At 37.3% G+C, this 23,223-nt stretch overlaps 1 long non-coding RNA gene across 1 annotated transcript; it reads right to left on the reverse strand.

Annotated features, from left to right (window-relative positions):
• Nucleotides 1-269: 269 nt before the first annotated feature.
• LOC122801660 lies at nucleotides 270-19,576 on the reverse strand. The gene is made up of 3 exons (XR_006364778.1): nucleotides 19,502-19,576; nucleotides 13,690-13,810; nucleotides 270-610 (listed from the first exon to the last, which is right to left on the reverse strand). It is a non-coding gene; the product is annotated as an uncharacterized LOC122801660 (long non-coding RNA).
• Nucleotides 19,577-23,223: the final 3,647 nt, after the last annotated feature.

Genomic DNA, 23,223 nt, shown 5'->3' on the forward strand with positions numbered 1-23,223 from the left:
ATGCTCAATAAATCTGTAGTTTTAGATCAACAGAGGAGAAACAATGCCTGATTAGCAAGACATCAAACAGTCATAAAAAAACTTACTCAACATATTCAGTTGTTAATCAGTATCTGTGGTGCATTCAAATATGCTCTGTAGACCAAAATGTGTGCATCGTTCTAAAGGGATGCCTATATGCAATGCACAGCTTCATAACTAACTGCATATTTTTATTGTAGAGGTTTAGAAAATAATATGAAAAACACTTCAATAAATCTGCAGAACTGTGAAACTGCTAAATAAACATTTTATTAAAAAATAAGTAAGATAGAGCTGCAAAGGAGATAAGAGCTTATAATCACAGATGTTGTGTAAGTACAATGTGTGATTTGTTATATTCAGCAAGCTTTTACTTTACATAGCAAACAGAGTTGCATCAAATTTATTACATTTACTTTATATATTGATTTGGTCCTTATGAGGAATGCTGCAAAGGAAACACAGGCCAAAACAAATCACTGAAGAGCCATAGTTGTTAGAAGCTCCTAGAAAGCATTTTTGGAAGTGTAGTCATTCTTTCTTTTTTCTCCTTAAATCAATGAGCCAAGTTCCTCATGTTAAACAGCAGCTGTGGATAAAAGAAAAACATGTTTTCATTATTAAGGATAAAAGTAAAGTGACTACAATTTAATTATTTAACTATAAAGATTATTACTTTCTTGAAAGATGATGTCTACATTATGTCACATTTTCCCTCTTGCATGTGCATTTGGTAACTGGCTCTGACCTGTTCAGATTAGTCAAGGTATTTCTTTGGCAGGTGAGAGCCAGAAATAATGCAGATCACTGAACATTGCTAAGGAAAAGAATGTATAATGAAAGAGTTATAAATTTGCAATGAGTACAGGGGCTCACAGCTAAATATCATCGTAAAGTAATAAATGATGCAAGATGTCTGACTTTTTTGAATATTGCTTCTGGTGAAATGTCTCGTAAATTAGGTTTATAAAAATATATAATTATTGTATATAAAATCATAGATAGTAGAAGTGATTGCTGTTTATAATAAGAGTTAATAAATTGTGAATCACTTAGAATGAAGCCAACTGTTTTTTTTTTCTTGTGGCCAAAAGGTTAACCCTGGGATTCAAAAAAAAAGTAGCACAATGTAGTGGTAAAAAAAAGAGTGATGAGCAGCCATGTGCAGGGTGCCAATCAATTAATTAATACATTTAGTGCAGTCATGCTAGACCATGAACTATCATGGCTTAGCACATTATGCAAAAGAATATATAATGAGACAGAAATGAGCAATGTTATTAAAAAGAGGGTCATGAAGAATTCAAATGACAGCAACCAATAAACCAGAGCAGCTCAGAAAGGTTTAAAACTAACACAATAAGACATGACCATCAGAATAGCCGTTCTCAGTAAATTCCAGACATTCATTAACAAAGACAGACAGAGCCAAACCAGGAAACAAAAATCCTCACTTACAATTGAAGAATTAGTTGAATGAAGACAAGAACAGTCCAAGTGCAATAACACAGTTTTATTTCAATCCACATAAAAAATGATAAGCGCTTTCATCCCAGATTACCAGAACTTCATCAGATAAACCAAAAATATGAAATCCACTTTATAAAGGCATATGAAAATACGTCATGATCAGTAATTGAAAAAAGACACACACCCTTAAAGATACAACATTGAATACAGAAAGATCTATGTATAAGCAAGTGTGCATATAAAAATATATATGTTAACTACATATAAAAAATATATATAAAGTGCAATAGTTGAAAGTCAATCAGGTCTAAAAACCATAGGTATAAAATTCAATAAGATTTAAAAACATGATATACTTAATTTATCTATCCAGTGCTTTTAATTTTAGTAGGGAGCTAATAGAAATATTTTCATTTCATTTAATCCTGGCCAGTTGCCTGCCTCTAAATATAGAAGGTTCCATATCCATTGAGGTTTTAAATTACCTTTACATTTTTAAATTACCTTTCAGTTTTACTCCCAAAAGTGTCAGTAATGTTTGGACTACCCAAACTATACAAGAATTTATTACAACCACCCATGCACCTCATAGTAGATGCCAAAGGATCCATCACATACCTCTTGGCTAAACACTTAGATCACAAGTTGAAACATTTGGTCTTTAACGAAACTCACATCTGTAAATATTCCTGGAGTTTTTGGAATCTGTTAATAAAATACTTTTTTAAGGATACATATATTTTCCTGACCATTGATATAAAAGATCTTTACTCAGTTATTCCTCATAACATTGGTCTTGACTGGTTTAGTGAGTTTCTTTATGCTAAAAATGTTGACCATTTTGCTGTATTTTTACATACCCTTCTTATGGAAATTGTGCTGAAGAATAACTTCATTCTTTTTAATAATGAGATTTTTTTTCAACAAGAAGGGGTGGCTATGGGGTCCACCTGTGGTGGGTTGCATGCTAATGTAGTTGTGTCACAATGGGAGAAGAAATTTCTGTTTCTTTTCATGTACTATAGTTATATCAAATATTACACTCGCTATCTTAAAGATATATTTATTTTATGGGATGGACCTGATTTATTGAGAATTTATGGTGCATATTAATTCTACAACAGCATTTTTAAAATGTACCCATACATATGATTCAGATGAGATCTCTTTTCTTGACATTCTTTTATCTAAATATTATCACAAGAGATTCATATCCAAAATCTTTAGAAAGTAGACATACTCAAATACTTTACTTCACTATTCAAGTTCCCATCCATTGAAGCAAAAGAATGCCGTAGTGAAGGGACAATATGTCCGTGCTGCATGGATGGTGTCAAATATGGATGATTTTCTGATTGAATGTGACACCCTTAAGAACATGTTTTTGAAAAGAGGGTATCCCACTAGATTTGATACTGAGATTTTACTTGAGATTGCTAAGAAAAGGAAATGGCTTTCTATTTACCCCCGTTAGCAGAATGTGAAGTACATCAGAGTCCCAGTATTGACACCACTACTCAGGGCAACATTCTAGATACTAAGGAATATAAAACTTCCTTAGTTACTGTCTTTTCCTCTGACAGTATTGAAATAAGACATATAATAAACAAGAACTGGTTTATCCTAAGGCAGGACAAGGCCATTAGACATTTTATTGATGCGACTCCAACTATAGTATATAAAAAGGGTAGGAACTTGAAAAATGTCTTTGAAACAAAACAGAGTGTACCAAAACATAGAGCTGGTTATATGAATAAATGTGGAATGTGCCACTTTTGTAAGTTTGTTAAGGAAGGGGATATGTTCACTATTAATAACACCAATATTATAATTCACCATAAATATAATTGTAATTCTGAAAGAGTTATTTATTGTGCTTTATGCAACCAATGTTGTTGTTGTTATATCAGAAAAACTGATAGGAAACAAAAAAATCATATTTATGAGTACCTCTATGAGATTAAAATAAATAAGTTAACTAATGCATCCCTCAGTAAACACAAATTAGATAATGAATGACACATGTTTCATTTCTTTGTTATTGACAATGTTAAAGCTGAAATCAGAGGTGGACCCTGGTCTGTGCTTTTAGAGAAAATGGAGTTATACTGGCAGCTACATTTAGATACAGGCAACTGGCCAGGATTGAATGAAAATATTTCTATTAGCTTCCTACTAAAATTAAAAGCACTGGATAGATAAATTAAATATATCATGTTTTTAAATCTGATTGCATTTTATACCTATGGTTTTTAGACCTGATTGATTTTCAACTCTTGCACTTTATATTTTTATATTTTATGTTTTTATATGTAGTTAACATATATATTCTTATATTGTACACTTGCTTATACATAGATCTTTCTGTATTCAATGTTGTGTCTTTAAGGAGGTGTGTCTTTTTTCAATTACTGATCATGATGTATTTTCATATGCCTTTATAAAGTGGACTTCATATTTTTGCTTTATCTGATGAAGTTCTGGTAATCTGGGATGAAAGTGCATATAATTTTTTATGTGGATTGAAATAAAACTGTGTTATTGCACTTGGACTGTTCCTGTCTTCATTCAACTAATTCTTCAATTGTAAGAGGGGATCTTTGCTTCCTGGTTTGGCCCTGTGTGTTTTTGGACCAGTTTACACTTGTGCTACTGCCATTCATTAACAAAGACCCTGAATCCATGTTAGGAGAGACCATGAGTTTGACAGGTAAGTATATGCACACAACTATACTCATTCCTGATAGCCCTAGAGGTCCACCATGACTTCTGCTGTGCCACTGAGTCATCTGGTGGTGAATAACATTTCATACCCATGTGGCACAGAAATAATGGACTGCTGCCATGTGGCCTATGTGGCAGTTAATGGTGACTATGTCATCAGGCACCGACCCATGGATCTTGGCTTCCCTGCTACATGGGTTGTTTTTTTTTTGTGTGCATAACCAGTCATATCTGTGACTCTACATCATACTGCATTTGATTATGACCACCACTTGATCATGCATTTGGTTATGGCCTTTGTCTACACAACAAGGTCTCTCCAGACATACTCTTTGTTATCAGTTAGGAGCATCTGACTGACATGCTCATCACTTACATCTCAGTACAACACAGCCAAGCTGTTGTTATCATGGACTGTGTTACTTCACATCCATGAAGACGAACATACCACCAGTACAGGATATAGCCAGTCATCAGTCAGTATGATAGAGTAGTATGCGTGTTCTTGACACACACCATGCAGCAACATTAACCTGTAAAGAAGACCTGCTAAAACACAGGGATATCTTGTGCATGGCATGTGTCCTGTGTAACAAGGACCACAGCAACACACTTATTGCTTCCACCACAAGTATGGCTGTCTAGAATTGTATTTCTCTGCACCCTGACTGTCCTCATATGTGTTGCAGTGCTACAGGACTCAACAGTGCACTTACTTGCCATCTTATCTCATCCAAATAGCCTAGTATGCCTGTTCCACGACCTTAGACCACTGGGTGTAAGGACACTGGCCTCAGCATGTGTGCACCACTACAGTATCCTGTGGCCTAAGATAATCCATCTATACATATGTCAGTGAAACACAATGAACAAAACATGCTGGAGGGATCGGTTCCTGACCCAGAGACTCTCCATACTCTGGAACAGACTGCCCATACATGTCAAGCAGAGCACCTCCTTGGCCCTCTTCAAAAGGAACCTTGATGATTGGATGGGAGATAGGAAATTCACCCCGGGGATCACATCAGTCGACTTGATAGACAGGGGTTCAAGGAAGTAAATATTGTGGGAAGAAATATCCAGGGAATTGTTATGGCTAGGCTTGTACAGGCCCTATGGCCAATAGCCTAGTACCAACCTATGAACCTATGAAACCTCCAGTATGACCATCATAGTGCTTCCTATCAGTCCATGTCTGAAGACATCCTTCCTTTTCTACCTTAGCCATACTGAACATATTATAGACATATTACAAAGCAGTCCAGAAATGTAGTGTAGGCTTTATGATCAGTCTCTCCAAAAATAATCCCTGAAACAAAGAATGAAAATGTGTTTGCCTGCAATACAAGTCCTGTATGGTTTGGCATAAAAATTAACATATTCCTCAGCAAACACCTACCTTCTCCCATAGCCACTGCCTACCACAAGAAATGACTGAAAATAGAAAGTGGGACCACCAATGATAGAGGCCACATCAAAGAGGCTTTATCACTACATGATCCATTGTAATTAAACTCCTGGAGACCGATTAAAATGAATTCCCATTGCCAAAAACAATGTGGAATATTATGTGAATGACCAAACAGCCATATCAGACAGATTGCCATCTTCACAGCTCTAACTTCTGCCCCTTCAAGTACACTGCATGACACAGTGGACACTCCTATTAGCTACTTATACCCATGTAATGCACATAGTAACAAAGTGAAGCTGACATTATGACACACAATCTAAACACAGGACATATGTGCCCCAGCTCTACAAAAAACACCTCAGACCTTGCACTATATTACAGTGACAGATCAATTCATAGCCTGTCAACACTCGCTGGCTATGTATACTTCCCTCCCGTCAACAGTCACTTGTCATCTCACCCACCCCATCCCCTACCAAAACATCATATAAACCAACAAACACAAAACAGCTGCAGCTAATGTTTGCAGGCAGTGTCCTGAATTCATTAAACGTAGATATAATATTACTGAAAGTGCAAAGTTGGAATCTGAATTCAAAAAGGATTGCTCTGTAATTCACATTCTATATGGAAATGAGCACATAAATGGCACAACTGTTTTTTGTCACACAGTTAAGAGGGTCTTAACATGGTAATTATGCAGATTAGTCTGTTTTAGGGGAATGCCTGTGAATCAGACTTCTATTACAATGTGCACATGACCAAGGCATCACTGTGAAGCTCATTAGTGATTGTGCATTAGCATGAGGATCTGCAAAGCATATTATATATGGGTAAGTAGGTCACTGGTCCTAGTGTGCAGATGAATAAATGTACCTTTTCATTATGGCCTATACAAGGGGTAAAGTGTAGAACGTGATGCAAATATGAGTATGGTACTTTTCTGGTATTCATCGCATGGTGATGTTCACATCCTAGCACCATTCCATCACATCTTTTATATATTTGAATCAATAAATATTTGTTGATGTATCTATTTATCAGTATATATATATATATATATGTTTACGTGTGTGTGTGTGTGTGTGTGTGTGTGTGTGTGTGTGTGTGTGTACTGCATTATGGTGACAGCATGATGTGTTAAGATAACTAAGTGTACAGTGCTGCTTCTCACATGTCTACAGCAGCAAATTGTGTCAAAGCAAATATGCTGTCTTATTCTTCTGGACTGTGGCTTGTTAAGTGGCAATGGCTTTAGAAGGACTGAGATAGGCAGTCATCTAGATGCTGTCGTAAGAACTCAGAATTGTTTCTGTATCATATGTACAGATATAACCAGATGATACTGTTTGAAAACTGTAATGAGGGACCGCAGAATAAGATGGATGTCTGGTATGGCACTACAAGGGCTGCGAATGCTGCAACTGACATTATCCACTCAGATGAGCAATGGACATCATATAGGTCTTCTGTACCAGTGAGAAAGATGAAGTTAGAGATAGAAAGAAGGAGAGGGTGCTGCTGAGACGTACTAAGTGTTCATAACAGGTCTATTTTAGTACAATTTACTCATAAGTATAATGGCCCTTGAAGGATATATAGACATGTGCCTTTTCATTTTCTTTATTGTTTTTTTATCTCCTATATAGACAGAGAAGACCCGACTTATCTTTCAGACATATGTGGAGTGTCATTTTCAATGCCGTTGAAGTAAGATTACCATCATACTAAAGACAGTTATTGGATATTACAGCAGTATTGTACCTAAAGTTATAATTATGTTCTGGCAGTTGTAGCATCCATGAGCAACACCACTACTTACCAGTAGACACATCTTTTCTATCCCTGAGGCAGGAAAAATGAGAGGCACACAGGACATGTTAGTGGGTTCCATGCCTTCACAGTATCAAACATGTGCCTGGCATAGCAAGCCCTTACAACATTCTTGCTGCAATACAGTACCGCACATCCAAGGCTTTTGGCAAAACTAACATGCTGTGTGCATTACTACAGCCCTGGTAATCCTATAATGAGCAAGATACACATTTCCTCATAAATACCACGCAGTGTCGCATAAAATGCCTATGTGTGTGCCACTTATGACTGGCATACATGTGGCATTCTGCCTTTATGAGTAATCTCTCTGTAGTAAAGCCTAGCTCATATCATGGTACTTGCCCACCATATGTTGACAGATGCCCATGTTACTAGCATTGCATTGCCTGCCTTTGGTACATCACCCTGGCATGATGATAATGTTGGCCTGCATATTCTACATCTAAGGCCATGTCCACATAGCCCTTCCTTCAACATGACCTTCAGGAGATGCTCATACCGACGTGCTCACACACCTTTAATGGTCTCTGATGCTAGTCACATATTAATTACATTACTGTCAGGTATACTTCCTGGTGTCATTGGTAATATCCGTCATTGAAACCCTTGTACCCACGTCTTCCAATAGTAATGTATCCCACTCTGTGCTTAGCCAGAAATGTACCGCTTGCATCACTGAATAAATAGCAAATATTAAGACCTTTTGTACCTATGTACCTGTATGACTGATAGTTAGAAACAGACATGATACTAATGTGTTTGTTTCTGTCTCTTTCTTTCTTGCTGTTCCTCCCTTAAATTTTTATTGGATGGTTCTTGTTTTAGTTCTCTCATTGGTTAATAGGTTCATAGGTTCATAGGTAGGTACTAGGCTATTGGCCCAAAGGCCTAAATAAGCCTAGCCAACAAGGTTCCATGGCTAATGCCACTCAAGAAAGTTATTTTCTTGTGCCCCTGTTGAACAGAGCCACAGAAGTGATCCCTGGGGTTGTTGTTGTGTCTTTTGGCTTTTCCCAGTTAGGGGTCACCACAGCGGAACTCCGGTCCACTAATGATTGGCATTAGATTTTTACATGTTGAGTTGCCAGCTCTGATGCACAACCTTCAACGAAGGTATGCCCATCCACGCATGTCTCCACACAGAAGATGCTCCAGCTGAGAATTGAACAGGACAACGTCTTACTGTGAGGTATTCTTCCTATTTCCCATCCACTCATCAAGATTTTTCTTGAAGAATGCTAATGAGGAACTTTGCTTGACATAGATAGGTAGCTTGTTCCAGAGTATGGGAAGTCTCTGGGACAGGAATCTATCCCTCCAGCATGTCCTGTTTATTGTGGTAACAAGGTTTAGGTACCTAGACTGTGTAGCTCGGCGGGATTGCTATTTCTTTAGGTGTAGCATGTCCCACAGCTCTGGGTTTGACATAGCTTTATATGTTAGGCAGACATCACCTTGGAGTAGCCGATATGCTACGGAGTAAAGCTGGAGTTTTTTGAGATGGTCAGTATAGGGCATCTGTTTGACACCAGTAATCCTCTTTGTGAGGTACTTCTGTGGCCTTTCCAGGGACGTTGTACTCTATAATGGGTCTAATGAGTGTCGAGTAGAAGGGAACAATGACCTCCTTTTTCCTGGATGAGAACTCTTTTGTGATGAGGTGTGCCACATAGAAGGATTTCCTGACTACTGTGACAATGTGATTATCAAAGGAGAGACTAATGTCCACCTGGGTGCCAAGGCCTCTTATCACACATTCAGTGTTAAGTAGGCTGTTGCCTATCTGGTAGCTCATGGGTACAGAGTTTTTACCAAAGGGGATGACAATGCACTTTTTGGCATTGAGCTTGAGGCCATAGCTCTGACACCAGGCATTTGTCTCAGTGAGGCCCTTCTGTAAGATGTCCACATCATTTGGGGACTCGACTATGACTCCTAGTTTGCAGTCATCTGCAAACTTCTTTAGCCAAAGGCCTTCTGTGTTAGCCTGTACTTCAGAGAAGTAGATACCAAACAGGAGAGGTCCCAGGACTGAACTCTGTGGTATTCCACTTGTCACTGGTTTGAAGTCAGATCTGGAGTCTGCAACTTTTACAGTGTGGGTTCTGTCAGTGAGCCAGTTGGCAACCTATCTTGTGACATAGGGATTTATACCTAGTTTAGTGAGTTTAGCTATAATTCCACAATGGGGGAATGGTGTCAAAAGCCATGGCGAGGTCAAGATAGGCTGTGTGAACCACCTTACCCTCGTCTACGGCTTTGATGACTTCCTCATAGAAGTGGATCAGGTTCAGGAGGCATGATCTTCCTTTCACAAACCCGAACTGGGTGGGGTCCAGAATTTGGAGGTTATCAATGTCTTTGTTTATGAGTTCCATGATGATACATTCCATGGCCTTACAGACCAAGCTCAACAGGCTAATAAGGCGGTAGTTCCTGGGATCAGTGTTGGCTTTCCCTTTATGGAGTGGGATAACTATTGATGTGCATAAAGCCTGACATTAGGCTATGATTGAACATGGTGCTTAGGTGGGGAGCCAGTTCATTCTGAAGTTCATGTAAAATACAGCCTGGGATGTTGTCAGGTCCCATGGATGCTGTGTTTTTGACTTTAGAAAGTGCAGCTTTTACCTGTGTAGTTGTGATTACAGGAACTTTGCATTCTTCCAGTATAGAGATGGGCCCTCTAGGGGGTGAGAGGAGGGTAAAGTTAGCAGTGAACCTATCTGCCAGGATGCTGGCAATATCAGTTGGTTCTGTAACTTTTATGCCATTGTGCTGTAACTCAGAGCAGATCTGGGTGTTGCCATTAAGATTCTTGACATAGCTATAGAATGCTTTGTTGTTGTCCCTAAAATCAGAGGCAATTTTGTTTTTGTAGCTAGCTTTAGAGGATCTTATAAGGGATCTCAGCTTCTTACTGAGGCTAAACAGGGAGCTCCTCCACTCATGGGATTTTAGTCTCTTTTGCAACAGTTTCTTCCTTCTGTTGTAGAGTTTGTTTATGGCAGGAGACCACCAGATTGGCTTCCTTTTCTTGGAGGACAGTGTCTTGGTTCTGTTTGGGATAGCACGATCCATGCACTCGTGTAATTACTTATAGAGTGGATTTGTGTAGGATTCAGCAGTCATAACTGTATTGTCCATCTGCATGGGTGTCATGAAGTTCTCCACTTCTGTCTTAAGAAGCATGAAGTTGGCTTTGGAGAAATTTTCTACCATGGTTTCCGTAATGTGGAGTGGGGGTAGGATGTGGATTTCTAGGGTGATTAGCTTATGGTCTGACCAATGAGGAGCTGACTTCAGGTGTGGAACACCAGTCACTCATGTTTGTAATGAGTAGGTCTAGGATATTTTTGCCACTGGTGGGGGTGTGGATAAGTTGATCCAGGGCATTGGAATTTATGAATTCCAGAAAGCGTTGAGTGAAGGATTTGGTGCATAAGTAGTTTTCCAGTGAATGATGGGGTGGTTGAAATTGCCCATTATTAGGGTGTTTGGTTGAACCCTAATATTTTCCAATATATCAAGAAAAGAGGAGTGGGAATCCTGGGGCATGGTGGGGGATCTGTAGCAAGCTACAATTTGGATTGCAGTTTTGCCCAGAGTTAGTTGCACTTGGATAACCATTTCTGTTACTATTTCTGTCTGATTTGCTGACCTCACTATGCAATTGCTAGATATTCCAGATTACTCCATGCATTCAATGGTATTCATGCTGCCTCCTCTACCGCATCCTCCCTTCAGCTAGACTTGCATGTCCAGTGCAGCACAACACATGGTCACAGTTCTTTTAGTGTATGTCTGTTTAATGCAGGATTAACCTACAGAGAAGGTACATTTTACAACTCAAAAAAAAAAAGAAAAAAGAAAAGCAAAACTAAAGAGAAAGTACACACCAAACTGTACTGTCCCAAGAAGTCAGTGTAGCTGTTGGCCTGCCAGCCCTCCTTTCATGTCATGTTCCTTGTAAAACATTCCTATACTCTGAATAGGTTCTCAAAATGCCCCTCTTTTACTTCAGGCCTAGAGATCATCACCCTTGCAGAAAAAAAAGCCCAAGAATACACAAGATCTATATTGTCTAACAGCATAAAAGCCCATATCCATAGATACTAATACAAAATAACCATTTTAATGACTATTCTGGACTTATCGAATAATGCAAACCATATTTACTAGAAGCATATTTACTAAGAAATATATTCTAGCTATTCATAGACTTGAATAGAAGCGCACAATATATAAGTTTTCTTCTGTTTTTAGCTTTTACCTTCTCCACTCTCTTCTGTCTTGTACTCTTCTTCATACATATATTTATTTATTTACTTATTTAGTTTATTTATTTTTCATTTGTTTACTGGGAAAGTCCAACTGGGCAGTACCATTTTCAGAAGAGTCGCAGGGAGAAAATCTCCCACATAGGAAAAATTACATAGGTATATACATATGGTTTGCTATCAAAATATCATAAAACAATTGCATTCCCAGTGATAAACACAAAAGGAATGCCCGAATGTAAAATAAAATCTGCTCACAACATTGACTCAAATATCTGACAACTACAGAGTCGATGTTAATGTCGAACATAAAACACTACAGTGCAAAAATTCAGTACATCTTCACAGGGGGACAAGCCCTCTTGCAGCTACCCTGTGGGGAGATGCGCCCCCACACACCCTGCTAACTATATATGCCAACTGCAAGATCATGCTACAGTGAAGAAAGGAATGAATGTCCCAGTCCGCACTGTACCATGATCTCTAGCCCTTAGATTGACTTCATATCAACGAATGCACAGTGGCATTCTCTGATATGAACTACCGATGGTCAGCAACTTGGCAATCGACCATCTGCCATCTGATATCCCATTTGCAGAGCATCTGCATTCAGGATTTTGATAGTAAACCTATATATATATTGAGAGTATTTTTTATACAATGGTAAAAAAAATACATGTCAGGAATCACATAATTTATTACAACTTATATATAATAAAAATTGGATATAAGTTGGCTGCTTTATAGAGGGTTGTTCAGAGGAACTTGTCACTATTCCTGATATATATATATATAGACATATACATATACATATACATAGACAGACATATACATGTACATTACTGTAGAATGTTGACTATTAGTTATAAATGCTTATTTACAATTAAAGGTAGGAGTTACAGTGCACACATTTTATGTTAGTTAAGTTAGAGTCGAGGGGTTGAAGACGTAGTAAAATAGAGGTGAGGCAGGTAGAAGGGAGGAAGAGAATGTGTGACAGTATGAGTGATAGAGAGGAAGAGGGGAGCTATGATAAGAAATGGTTATTTAAAGATAAAAGGAGAGATAGGCAGTAGATTTGTAGAAGGATGGTAAGAAGGGTGACCAAGTTATATAGTGGGATATATGGACGGTAGTTGCTTTGAGGAGGAAAGTGGGATCAATAGCTCCACTCCTTCCTTCTTTGCTTTATGTGAGATCCACAATATCCTACAGTATCAGGAGAGAACTCTTTCTACAAGGAACATGTGTCTATCTGTGTGACCTACTGTGAAGTCACAACCACCGAAAAGGCTTGAGCAGGGGAAAGGATCTATTTTTTTGGGCTAGAGGAAGAAATTGCATTAACTGATGGGGAATAGAAGATGAAAGGTAGAAAACTGCCACATCCCAAGGGGGCTAAGAGTGCAAGTACAGTATCTATGTCACTATAACTGTCACATGAATGCAAGCACAGTATTCATGTCACATGAGTGTAAATAGACTATCATGTCAGACCAGTGTAAGTACACTATACACGTGACATGAGTGTAAGTACACTATCATGTCACACAAGTGTAAGTATACTATACAAGTCACACCATAGTAACATGTGTGTACACCATAATGTGTTATCTCATTCACTTCTATAGTTTCTAGTCAGATAAACAAACCACAGAGCTGAGTGAATCTTACCCACTGGCCTCCACTATGAGGCATCCTAGCTGTAACAACATCCCACCCCTACCAACTAGGGAAGAAAAAAGATGGCACTGCCTGCTTAATCCCTTCCTCTCAGCTAGCTCTTCTATTGTCCAGACATGGTACTCAAATGCCAATGTCCTGGATTGCACACATCTCTACCATGGAGCTTTTCCATGAGGTACATCTCTTGGCATCCTTTATTCCTGCTGTTTCTTTGTCTTTGTAACTGGCTTAAGATACTACTATATTTACATTACTTACACTAGGCCATGGCAGCAGCCATGTTGACCAATGGAAATCTCATTCTTCAAACAACGACTTCGGCATCTGCCTAAATGTGTTCTGCAGGAATGGGCCTCTACAGTAACTCCATTCTGCATACCTGTAAAACAAAATAATTATACTTGTGCAATAACAGTGCATTGTGATGTATGAAGTACAGTGACATCATGACGACAAATGTGAGGAAAACAATTAACTACAAAATCAGACAAATTTGCAGGGATGATAACTATTAAACTTCAAACACCTAATGATGATTTTAGTATACCAAAGTAAATATGGTTAAAACAGAATATTTCACAGCATAACTCTTGACCTGCAGACATTGACAACAGTAATAAAGGCTGTTGAAAAAGAGGAACAGCCAGCCAAAATTCAGGGCCTCTAATTAGAGTAACATTTAAATAACAAATAGCACATAACTCATCCTGCTTCAGGTAAATATGTGGGATACTACTCAGAAGCACATTTAAAGGATACAGGGTGACAAAATGGTGGAAATATATATGCACATTATCAAAGTGACATTGTAAATCTGTAGACTTTAATGAATGGCATTACAAATGTATAGCACACATGGTCATTTATATTTAGTTCTGAAAAAGGAAGATGTTAGATGTGTTGAATGATAGAGGATATCAGGAGGTGGTGCTCACAAAGAGGCTAGTTCTGTTAGGATAAGACAATAATGTGCTGAGCAGAAATAAAGAAATAGCAGTGCTTGTGATGACCATAGGGAAAAGGTAATACTGAGGCATTGGAAGAAATCAGACATTCCAAGAATGATAGAACTCGAAAACCTTATAAAAAGAAAAGAGGCAGGCTTGAGTAAGTTTAAAAAAAAGTTGGGAAAGTTGGTTAGATGAGGAAATTCTTTACAGAAATGAAAGGAACATATTGGAAGGGCATGAAAGAACTGATGAATGGGGGCGCTATGTAAATAACTGATTTTTTGTTTGGGAAGGGGAGAGTTAAATGTAAATATGAGAAAAGAGATAAGGAGGGGAATGAGATGGTAAAGATAAAGCAGACTTTATAATGTGATAGCAAAAGCTAATGGTTTTATGAACTTTACATTGGGAAGATATGTTAAGCTTTCTAGGTGCTGAGATTAGGTCACCAGAGTAGTATGGAAATGAAAGTATGAGTAAAGAGAATTTTGTCAATTAGTGAATAAAGCTGCCGACCGTCAGCAAATAAAGTAGTGAGCCATGCATAAGGATTGCCTTTGTATGTTGGTTAAAGTAATGGAGTAATAAAGTTTGGATGTTTAAAAACAGAATGAAATCAAATAATCGCATTTCCTTAGACAAAGAATACCTGTAAAAGTCTGCTAACTATATCTGGAAAATAAGATATTCTCATTCGTAGTGCTGCTATTTCTGAAGAAATCACACTTGTGACATGAGTAGTAAGGGATGTTTTTTCAACAAAGCCACAACTTTAAAAATTTACACTGAAAAAAATTATCAGAAATAGGTTCATATGTAAGTACTAGGCAATGTCATTCTACTAAACTCTTTAAAATACATGCAGGACAGAACAATTATAGTAAAAATCTTTAAAGTGGCCTATTAAGTGAACTGATTAATATCTGGTAGCCAGTCTGGAAAATACCATCATTGCTGACAAATTCAAGAGGTTAGGTATAAACCCTTATGTCACCCAATGGATGGCCAGCTGGTTCACAGACAGGACCCAGAAAGTTAGAATTGGAGAGTCAACCTCTACAAAGAGAGCAGTCACCAGCAGAGTCCCTAAGGGATTGGTCCTGGGATGCCTCCTTTTTGGAATCTACTTCTCTGAAGTCAAGACCAACATCAATGGACTCTGGCTGACCAAATCTGAAAAAGGAGTGCAAATTAGGAGCAATCATAGAATCTCCCACTGACATTAATGTTCTCCAGGAAATTTTCCAAATAGACAAATAACTGATGTCAGAGCTGTTCACTAAAACTAAATGTCAAGAAATGCATAACAGTATGCATTGGGAAGTCAGCCACCCCTAGCAATTATCATATTGACAACATGTGTCTAACAGCCGACCCAGTAGTCAGCGACTTGGGGACACAACCAGATAGTACTCTAGGCTTTGATCATCACATGCCTACAGTAGTTAGGAAATCATTCTATGTTGTATAACTGATAAACAAAGGTATGGCATCTAGGTCCAAAGAGTTTATTGTTCCACTATATTTGGCATTCCTCAGACCTATCATTGAGTACAGTGCCCCCTTTGTTATATACCTAACCAGGCATATCCAACAACTGGAATGTCCACACAGGTTACACATTAAAAGAATACAAGGTGTAAATAATATGTCCTACACTGACTGCCTCAAAGCTCTGTCAGATATAAACTGTTGAGGGGGGATCTATGCCTGAAATACAAGGGATCATTGGACCCCACTCTGATAGACCTCCTGCATATCTGCAAAACAAGCAGCACCAGAATTATCCATTGTAAAGACTTAAACTTAAACTTTGCCTGTGAAATATGCAGGACCGGCTGGAGAGTCAGGTATGTGTCGAAGAGACAATCCCTTCTCTGAAACAGGCCCCCCATCCATGTGAAGCAGAGTTCTTCCTTAATCCAATTCAAGTGTAACTTGGACAATTGGATGTGGAACACAAAATACCCACTTGGTTTGGTACCTGTGTCTCTAATGGACACAGGCAGCCTTTAAAGGTTCATGTCCCAGGCCCATACTTGTAAATGTTTTATTCCCCAGTCCCCTGCTTGCACTTACTAAGGGTACCATAACTTGTCAGAGACTTGGGATGCATGGCTAGGCCTAAAGAAGGCCCCAGTGGTCATAGCCGAGTACACAACTATAACTCTATGAACTTAATAAAACAGTACTTTTCAGTACATCCAATGTCCTTCTTCTTTCAATCAAATCTTCTAATCAAACAAATGTATTAAATAAATGCAAAAGTGGATACAGGAGAGAGAGAGGACTTAACCAGTTAATCTTGCTTTTGTAACGTGAATGCAAAATTTGTTCCCATCAGTGTAAGACTACAAGAGTATTACAGAAAATAGTTCTAAAAATCCATTGACACCAGCACATCCCAAACGTAATCAAAGTAAGTCAGATAGCCAACTAAAGGTGTAACAAGTGTACAGCTATTCAAGTCCCAGATGTCTGAATTCTAGTAACTCACAGCCAGGGACTTGAATGGCTGCAACCTTGACTAACCAGCTGCTTGTGGTTGATCTCAAATGTGAGGTTCACTCACGCAGCTGCCTGAGCATCTGCTTGTGTCCTATGAGACAGACGAGTGCAAGTACATACTGCAGACCAGGTGCAAGTTATATCCAAAGCAGGATTCACAACAGTCCCTCTACATGAGGAAAGTCCACAGGTGCCAGCCTCTGGTTCATACATTCCTGGGAATGAGCAGTTCATCAGTCTCAGATCCCCATGTAGATGGATACCTTGTTGTTGTGCAAAAGGGACAGCTTAGCCACTTGTTTTTGTCACAGTGAAAATAAATGAGTTAGTTACAGAGTATTGTTATAAATGAAAATCCATGGCATGGGGGAAAAGTGAAAGGCCATGTCTTGTGCAGGGAAATCTGAGATAACTTTGCCATGAGACTGAATTGAAAGCTATAACTGTTTTCAGATTATGCTGAACATGCAATTCACTTGATAAAGCTGTTTGGAAACATATCTAAACTGGTCTGAAAAAAAAAATAGAAATAATCTAGTATTTAACTTTGAATGCAATGAACTGCAAAACTGCTCCTGTCATATAGATATTCAATATCCTAGCATCAAGAAGATGTATAAAGAATATAATCACTGTATCATTATCTCGGGTGATTTAGAGGTCAATATACTATGAGAGGATAAGCAAAGTAATTAGTAGTAAATGAAGAAGGTTTCTTGCAGGTAAGTGGAGGCATGAATGTTATATAAAGACATCAGAATGACCTCATTGTAACTCGACATTATGTGCAAACAGTGTGGTACTGAAGTGGCTGAAAACACCGGAAACATGAGCCTCCAAGCCTCAAGGAAAATGATGAAGTCTACATCACATGTGATAACCCATTGCCAACAGTTCAAAAGATAGATACTAGAACACCAGATATAGTGGTCCATGAAAAGAAGACAAAAGTAGCATTGATCATTGAAATTGACACACCAATTGACCACAGTGTCTTGCGTCTAGAGAGACACAAAGTCATAAAATATCAGGATTTGCAGGCAGAAACAAGAGCAATGTAAAAGAAAGATACCCAGGCAGTTCCAATAGTAGTAGGAGTAATGAGTCTTATAAAAAGAATCAACAATTGAATTTAGATATCTTACAAATACATGTAACCCCGTACGAATTGCAGGAGTCATTACTGGGTGCACTGAGGGTGCTGCGAAGTGTACTTTTGGCTGACTTCAAAAAGTGAAACAATACTAATTTCATGAACTTTAATCGTACTTTGACTTAGGAATGGGGTCCATTCCCATCATGGCATTAGAAACCCAAAAGATTTGGATAAATTTATAAAAGGGGAGTAACCACACGTCACAAAATGAAGATAGGTCAGCAAGTTGTAAAAACATTAGAACACTTGAATGTAAAGACACTGATTGTCAAATAGGTACATACTGGAAGGAAGCACACACTTGAAATCATTCATTCTGCCAAAACCAAAATCTGCATGCAGTTTCATTTTAAGACTGTAACAATGATTGCTTTGTAAGCTGGTAAGCAAATCAGGCAGTATTTGTTTGTGTCTTTCGGCTTTTCATAAGAACTAAAAAATAACTATAGAGTAATAAAATGTGATTTTCTTTCAGTTACAGAATGACATATATGTGCACTACCATTGAAGTATTGCTAGCATGTATAACTGGAATTCATTGAAAATCTGAACCAAAACTAACACTGAACAGCTGCATCTGGGTCTGCACAACTGGAACTGCACAACCACATGTATCAGGCATCCTGCATGTTTCAGGCATATTGCATGCATCAGGTATAGTAAATGTGACATAAATCTATAACATTTGCCCTAATTCAGTGAAATGAAATTACAGTATTACAAGCTTTGAATGAAAACAGTAAGCGTTGGCTTAAGAACAAGCAATATCTTTTACAAGATAAAAGTTTCCTTTTATCTTTATTTCTTTATGTGACTTTAGCAGTCAAGGGATGGTAGTGTCAGAAAGTAGTAATGTATGACAAATTCAGTTCTCTAAAGCTTTGCAGAATGTGGCGTAAGAATATTTAGCTGTAATTCCATTGTGAATTCAGTGTTCTGCAAGCCTTAGAGATAATTGTCTAGGGTAGTACTGCAAATACTCGAATTAGCATTTCATTTCATTAATGTGCAAGCTAACTTTTGACTGCACTTTTATTCATGAAAAATTCTTTAATGTATAAGCAAGGTGAGCTCTTTTTTAAACAGACAATACAGACTAGTGCATTGAAGTATAAATAATATTTTCCTGGACTTACCTTTTCTATTGGTAATACAGCATTGCAGAGTTCCATTCATAAGGACAAGCTAATTATAATATTAAAGTGAAACTACACTTCAAAACAGTGTGTATTGTGACTTAACACATATCTTCATCGGTGATTAACATATTTTGTTTACCTTCATTTTCATTTTTCTAGCACAAAGACAAAATACATAATTTATAAAGTTATAAACACTGCTACAATAAAAGTAGAACCAGTGTTATAGAGGAAATCAAACTTCACTGAACTACTGGCACATTTATGCATTTCCAGTTGTTAAACAACAGACCATACCAGTTATTAAATTTACTTACTCATAATTTGTGCCACTGCAACTAGGACAAGAAGGAAGAAAGCCATACGATTCATGGTGGAAGTTTGTTTCTCACTTCTTTGACTGTACTATGTGCTACACATCCTTCTTTTATCTGTTGTAGATCTTGCAATAGTGGGAGGAGCAAAAAATGTTACATACTGAGAAAAATACAACTGCACACACACACACACACACACACACACACACACACACACACACACACACACACACACACACACACACACATGTAAATATAGACATATACAGATACAGTAAATGGTAAAAAACATTTTTTAAGTAAGCAATATACATTTTGACATCATATTCTAAGTTGCCCAGAAACCCACAAAATAAGGTTTAAAATGACAAGTTTGAATATATGACCATAGGGATTTCTTTCACTTTATCATAAAATAAATATTGGAATAATTGATGTTCCTGTATATTCATTTTGAAAATCATGAGATGGTAATAGATAAAAACTTGACAAAGATTTCCAGATCTAAGTAACAAAATGAAATATAGGACATAGTTCTTTATGGCAGAATTATATAAACATTCCAAGATATATATATATATATATATATATATATATATATATATATATATATATATATATATATATATATATATATATATATATATATATATATATATATATATATATATATATATATATATATATATATATATATATATATAGATATATAAATATAAAAACAAATACCTGTTTGTTTATGTGTGATCATTTACTAGGACTTTCATTTTAAAATGTATACAAGTTATGAAAACTTGATTGTTTTGGTGACTTCAGTCAACTAAATCTTTTAAAAAGCTTCATTATTTAAAAAATATCTCTAAACCCAACTGTCTTCAGAGTATATTTTTACCCTGCAGATATACTACACATTGGATTTTCACCACATAAAGTTTGTGCAGCTCTTAAATTCTATTTTTTTTCTATCAACAAAATACAAATGTTTTATAATTTGTAAGTGGGAGTAGGCAGCACAATACTCTGCATCATATCTAAGAAAATGGTAAGAAAAATAGAAAGATTGTTATGATCATGAACTAAAGTATTTATTTTTCTTTTTTTTGGGGGGGGATACTAATGTTAGGGAATCAAGTCAAGAAATTTGTGGCTGGGAATTACCACCCTGTTGAGAGATGGTACCTTTTATAACCCTTTCGGGGACATTTAAATGCTAAGGCCAACAAGGCATTGTTCAGTTCCTGAACAGGTTATGCTTTTGCATGGCTATACCTGTATGTTAGTTATTATACAATGTAGACATTTCAGATATAAAATGTACTGCCTATGCAGCTTTTCTTCTTGGGCTCTACCAAAGAAGATATCAGTCCAGTCAGTCTATCCTGATCAACAAATGGAAACAAATAACAAATAAATAAATAAATACTGAAATATTTCTCACAGCTTGTGAAGTAATTTGTCCCAGCATAAGGTATTACTTTCATCTCATTAAACTTTAATGATATGCTTTTTACCATAAGATTCATGAAATGTGGACAATTCAATTATAGTTTCTTGGAGTATCATTTAGCAATATGAATTATTTTTTTAAGATGTCAAAATGTCAAAAACAGAGACATTTTGGTGGAGATGGCTGACTAATTGTCATTCAATGGAGATTTACAACTAAATTATGATGCAAGTCCTAAATAGACACAGAGACAATCCATTTAGAAGTCAGTGTCAGCTTCTATGCATTTTTATGCATGTTAATCAGGTGCCTTCTCTAGATGTTTGTTCTTCCTTTCAGGATATCTAAAAGTAATATCTGTTAACTGATTTAGTGCATTAGAAATATTAAGGTGATACTTGCGCATTCAAATGCAGGACTATAAGATGAAATGCATTAGAAGGTTATAGCTTTTGTACTTTCATCACCTTTTCAAATGCCTATGTGGGAAATTTTGTACGGAAACATGAAATTTTGCAGAGCAAACCATGTTCACATTTGATGCAAAGCACTGAATTTCATTTTTTGTTGTTGTTTTGAAAATAAATGAACTTGAGCACCAAGTGCTTGAAAATCATTTTTTCTAAGTTAGGGATTTGGGTGCCTTATACCTTATGTAGGGTGCAGCGCTTGCTTGAACTCAGATGTGAGTTTGGGCAAGCAGCTAAGGGGAGGGAGTGGTGGGGTGGTTAGGATCAGGCAGAGATTTTATGGTTAGGAACTTGGAAAGGAGCTTCAGGTTTAGGTTGGTAGATTGGGGTTTTATGTTTAGGGTGCAGGAAGGGAGTTTTAGGATTAGATAGTGAAGGGAGTTTTAGGTTTAGGTAGTAGGAATTGAGTTTTAGGGTTAGGGACATGAAAGGAGTTTTAAGGTCAGATTTAGGGTTCTGGTAGGTCTATGGGACTTAGGCAGTTATGGAAGTTCAAGTTACTAGGAGTCTGAGGACTTGCCTATTCGAGCAAGTGGCAGTTAGGAAGTGTATCATGAGCATATGGCACTTGTAGTAAGTCCTGTGGTTCATTAGGGAAGGACAAAAAATCTTGTAACACATAAATATTACTACCATCCCAGCTCAGTAAAATTGAACATAAGATAATATCTGACGTTTGTAGCCAGATCTGTTCCCATTCCTTGAAAAACTGTTTGGACATGGGATAATGTTTTAGGACATATATACATTTTTGATACTACTCACAAAATGTTTAATTGTAATGTTTCAAGATTTTGTTCTGCCAGGTGTGATATAGTATATACTGAAGGTAGAGATTATCAAAATTGCAGCTTAGTGCTTGTGAAGAGAGGAACCATCACCTACATTTAGTATAGCCTGGGTCCACTCTAAGATAGAACATTCAATTTAATTATATGTTATAATGTTTCCATTAAAAAATGTCATATAAGTACCATAAATGTACATAAGACAAATATATACTTAACAGACACATTCAATATCATTATTATCATCATCTAACATATCAGAATCAGGATATTTACATTATGCAGAGAAAAGAGGGTCACTGGTTTTCCTGAAGTTATATATGCATTTTGAACTTTTATGTCCTAACCTGTATAATAGTTGTGGAAATGAGGATAGATTGGTAATAAAATGATCACAACTTGTTAAGTCTAGATGTAAGTTTATATTAATAGGATACCTTCTCAGACTTCATATATCTTTTTACTTCTACCATGCCTGACAACCATCTATCTCTTCCTACCTCTTCTACTGTTGCTCGAGAGGAAAGCGTGCTTCTGACCATTCATTTCTCTCTGAGTACCTTGGGTAGAGAGACCCCCAAAGGAGGAGGAGGAAGAGGAGAATGTCATCCAGGCCAGCACAAGGACATCTGTGAAGCATGCTAACCCCAACACCTCTGTGACGTTTAGACACATTTAAACCAGTACAGACATATTGTGCTTGGCATATCTGCTCCTGGCTTGGCCCAGGATTTGATGATGGTTCCTGCTGTGTATTAGTGAGCCTGTCTACCTCCCTTCATCTAGACTGGACAACTAGTATGAGCATTTCAGCCCACCTTTCCCAGCCATCTTCCCCAGCATCCAGGTCATTAACTGATCCAGGGTCATCTCAGTTGCAGTAAGGGCATTATCCTCTTGTCTTATAGAACTGACTCTGTATTTTCTTAAACTGAAGAATATGAAAAAGAGATAGAGCTGTCAATGCCCTTTATAATCTTTATGTATGAGATGTCACTTAGAATACATCCCATAGGT

The sequence above is a fragment of the Protopterus annectens genome, chromosome 5.part0, assembly GCF_019279795.1.
Source record: "Protopterus annectens isolate FY-2018-M chromosome 5.part0, PAN1.0, whole genome shotgun sequence".
Classification (NCBI taxonomy): Eukaryota; Metazoa; Chordata; order Ceratodontiformes; family Protopteridae; genus Protopterus; species Protopterus annectens.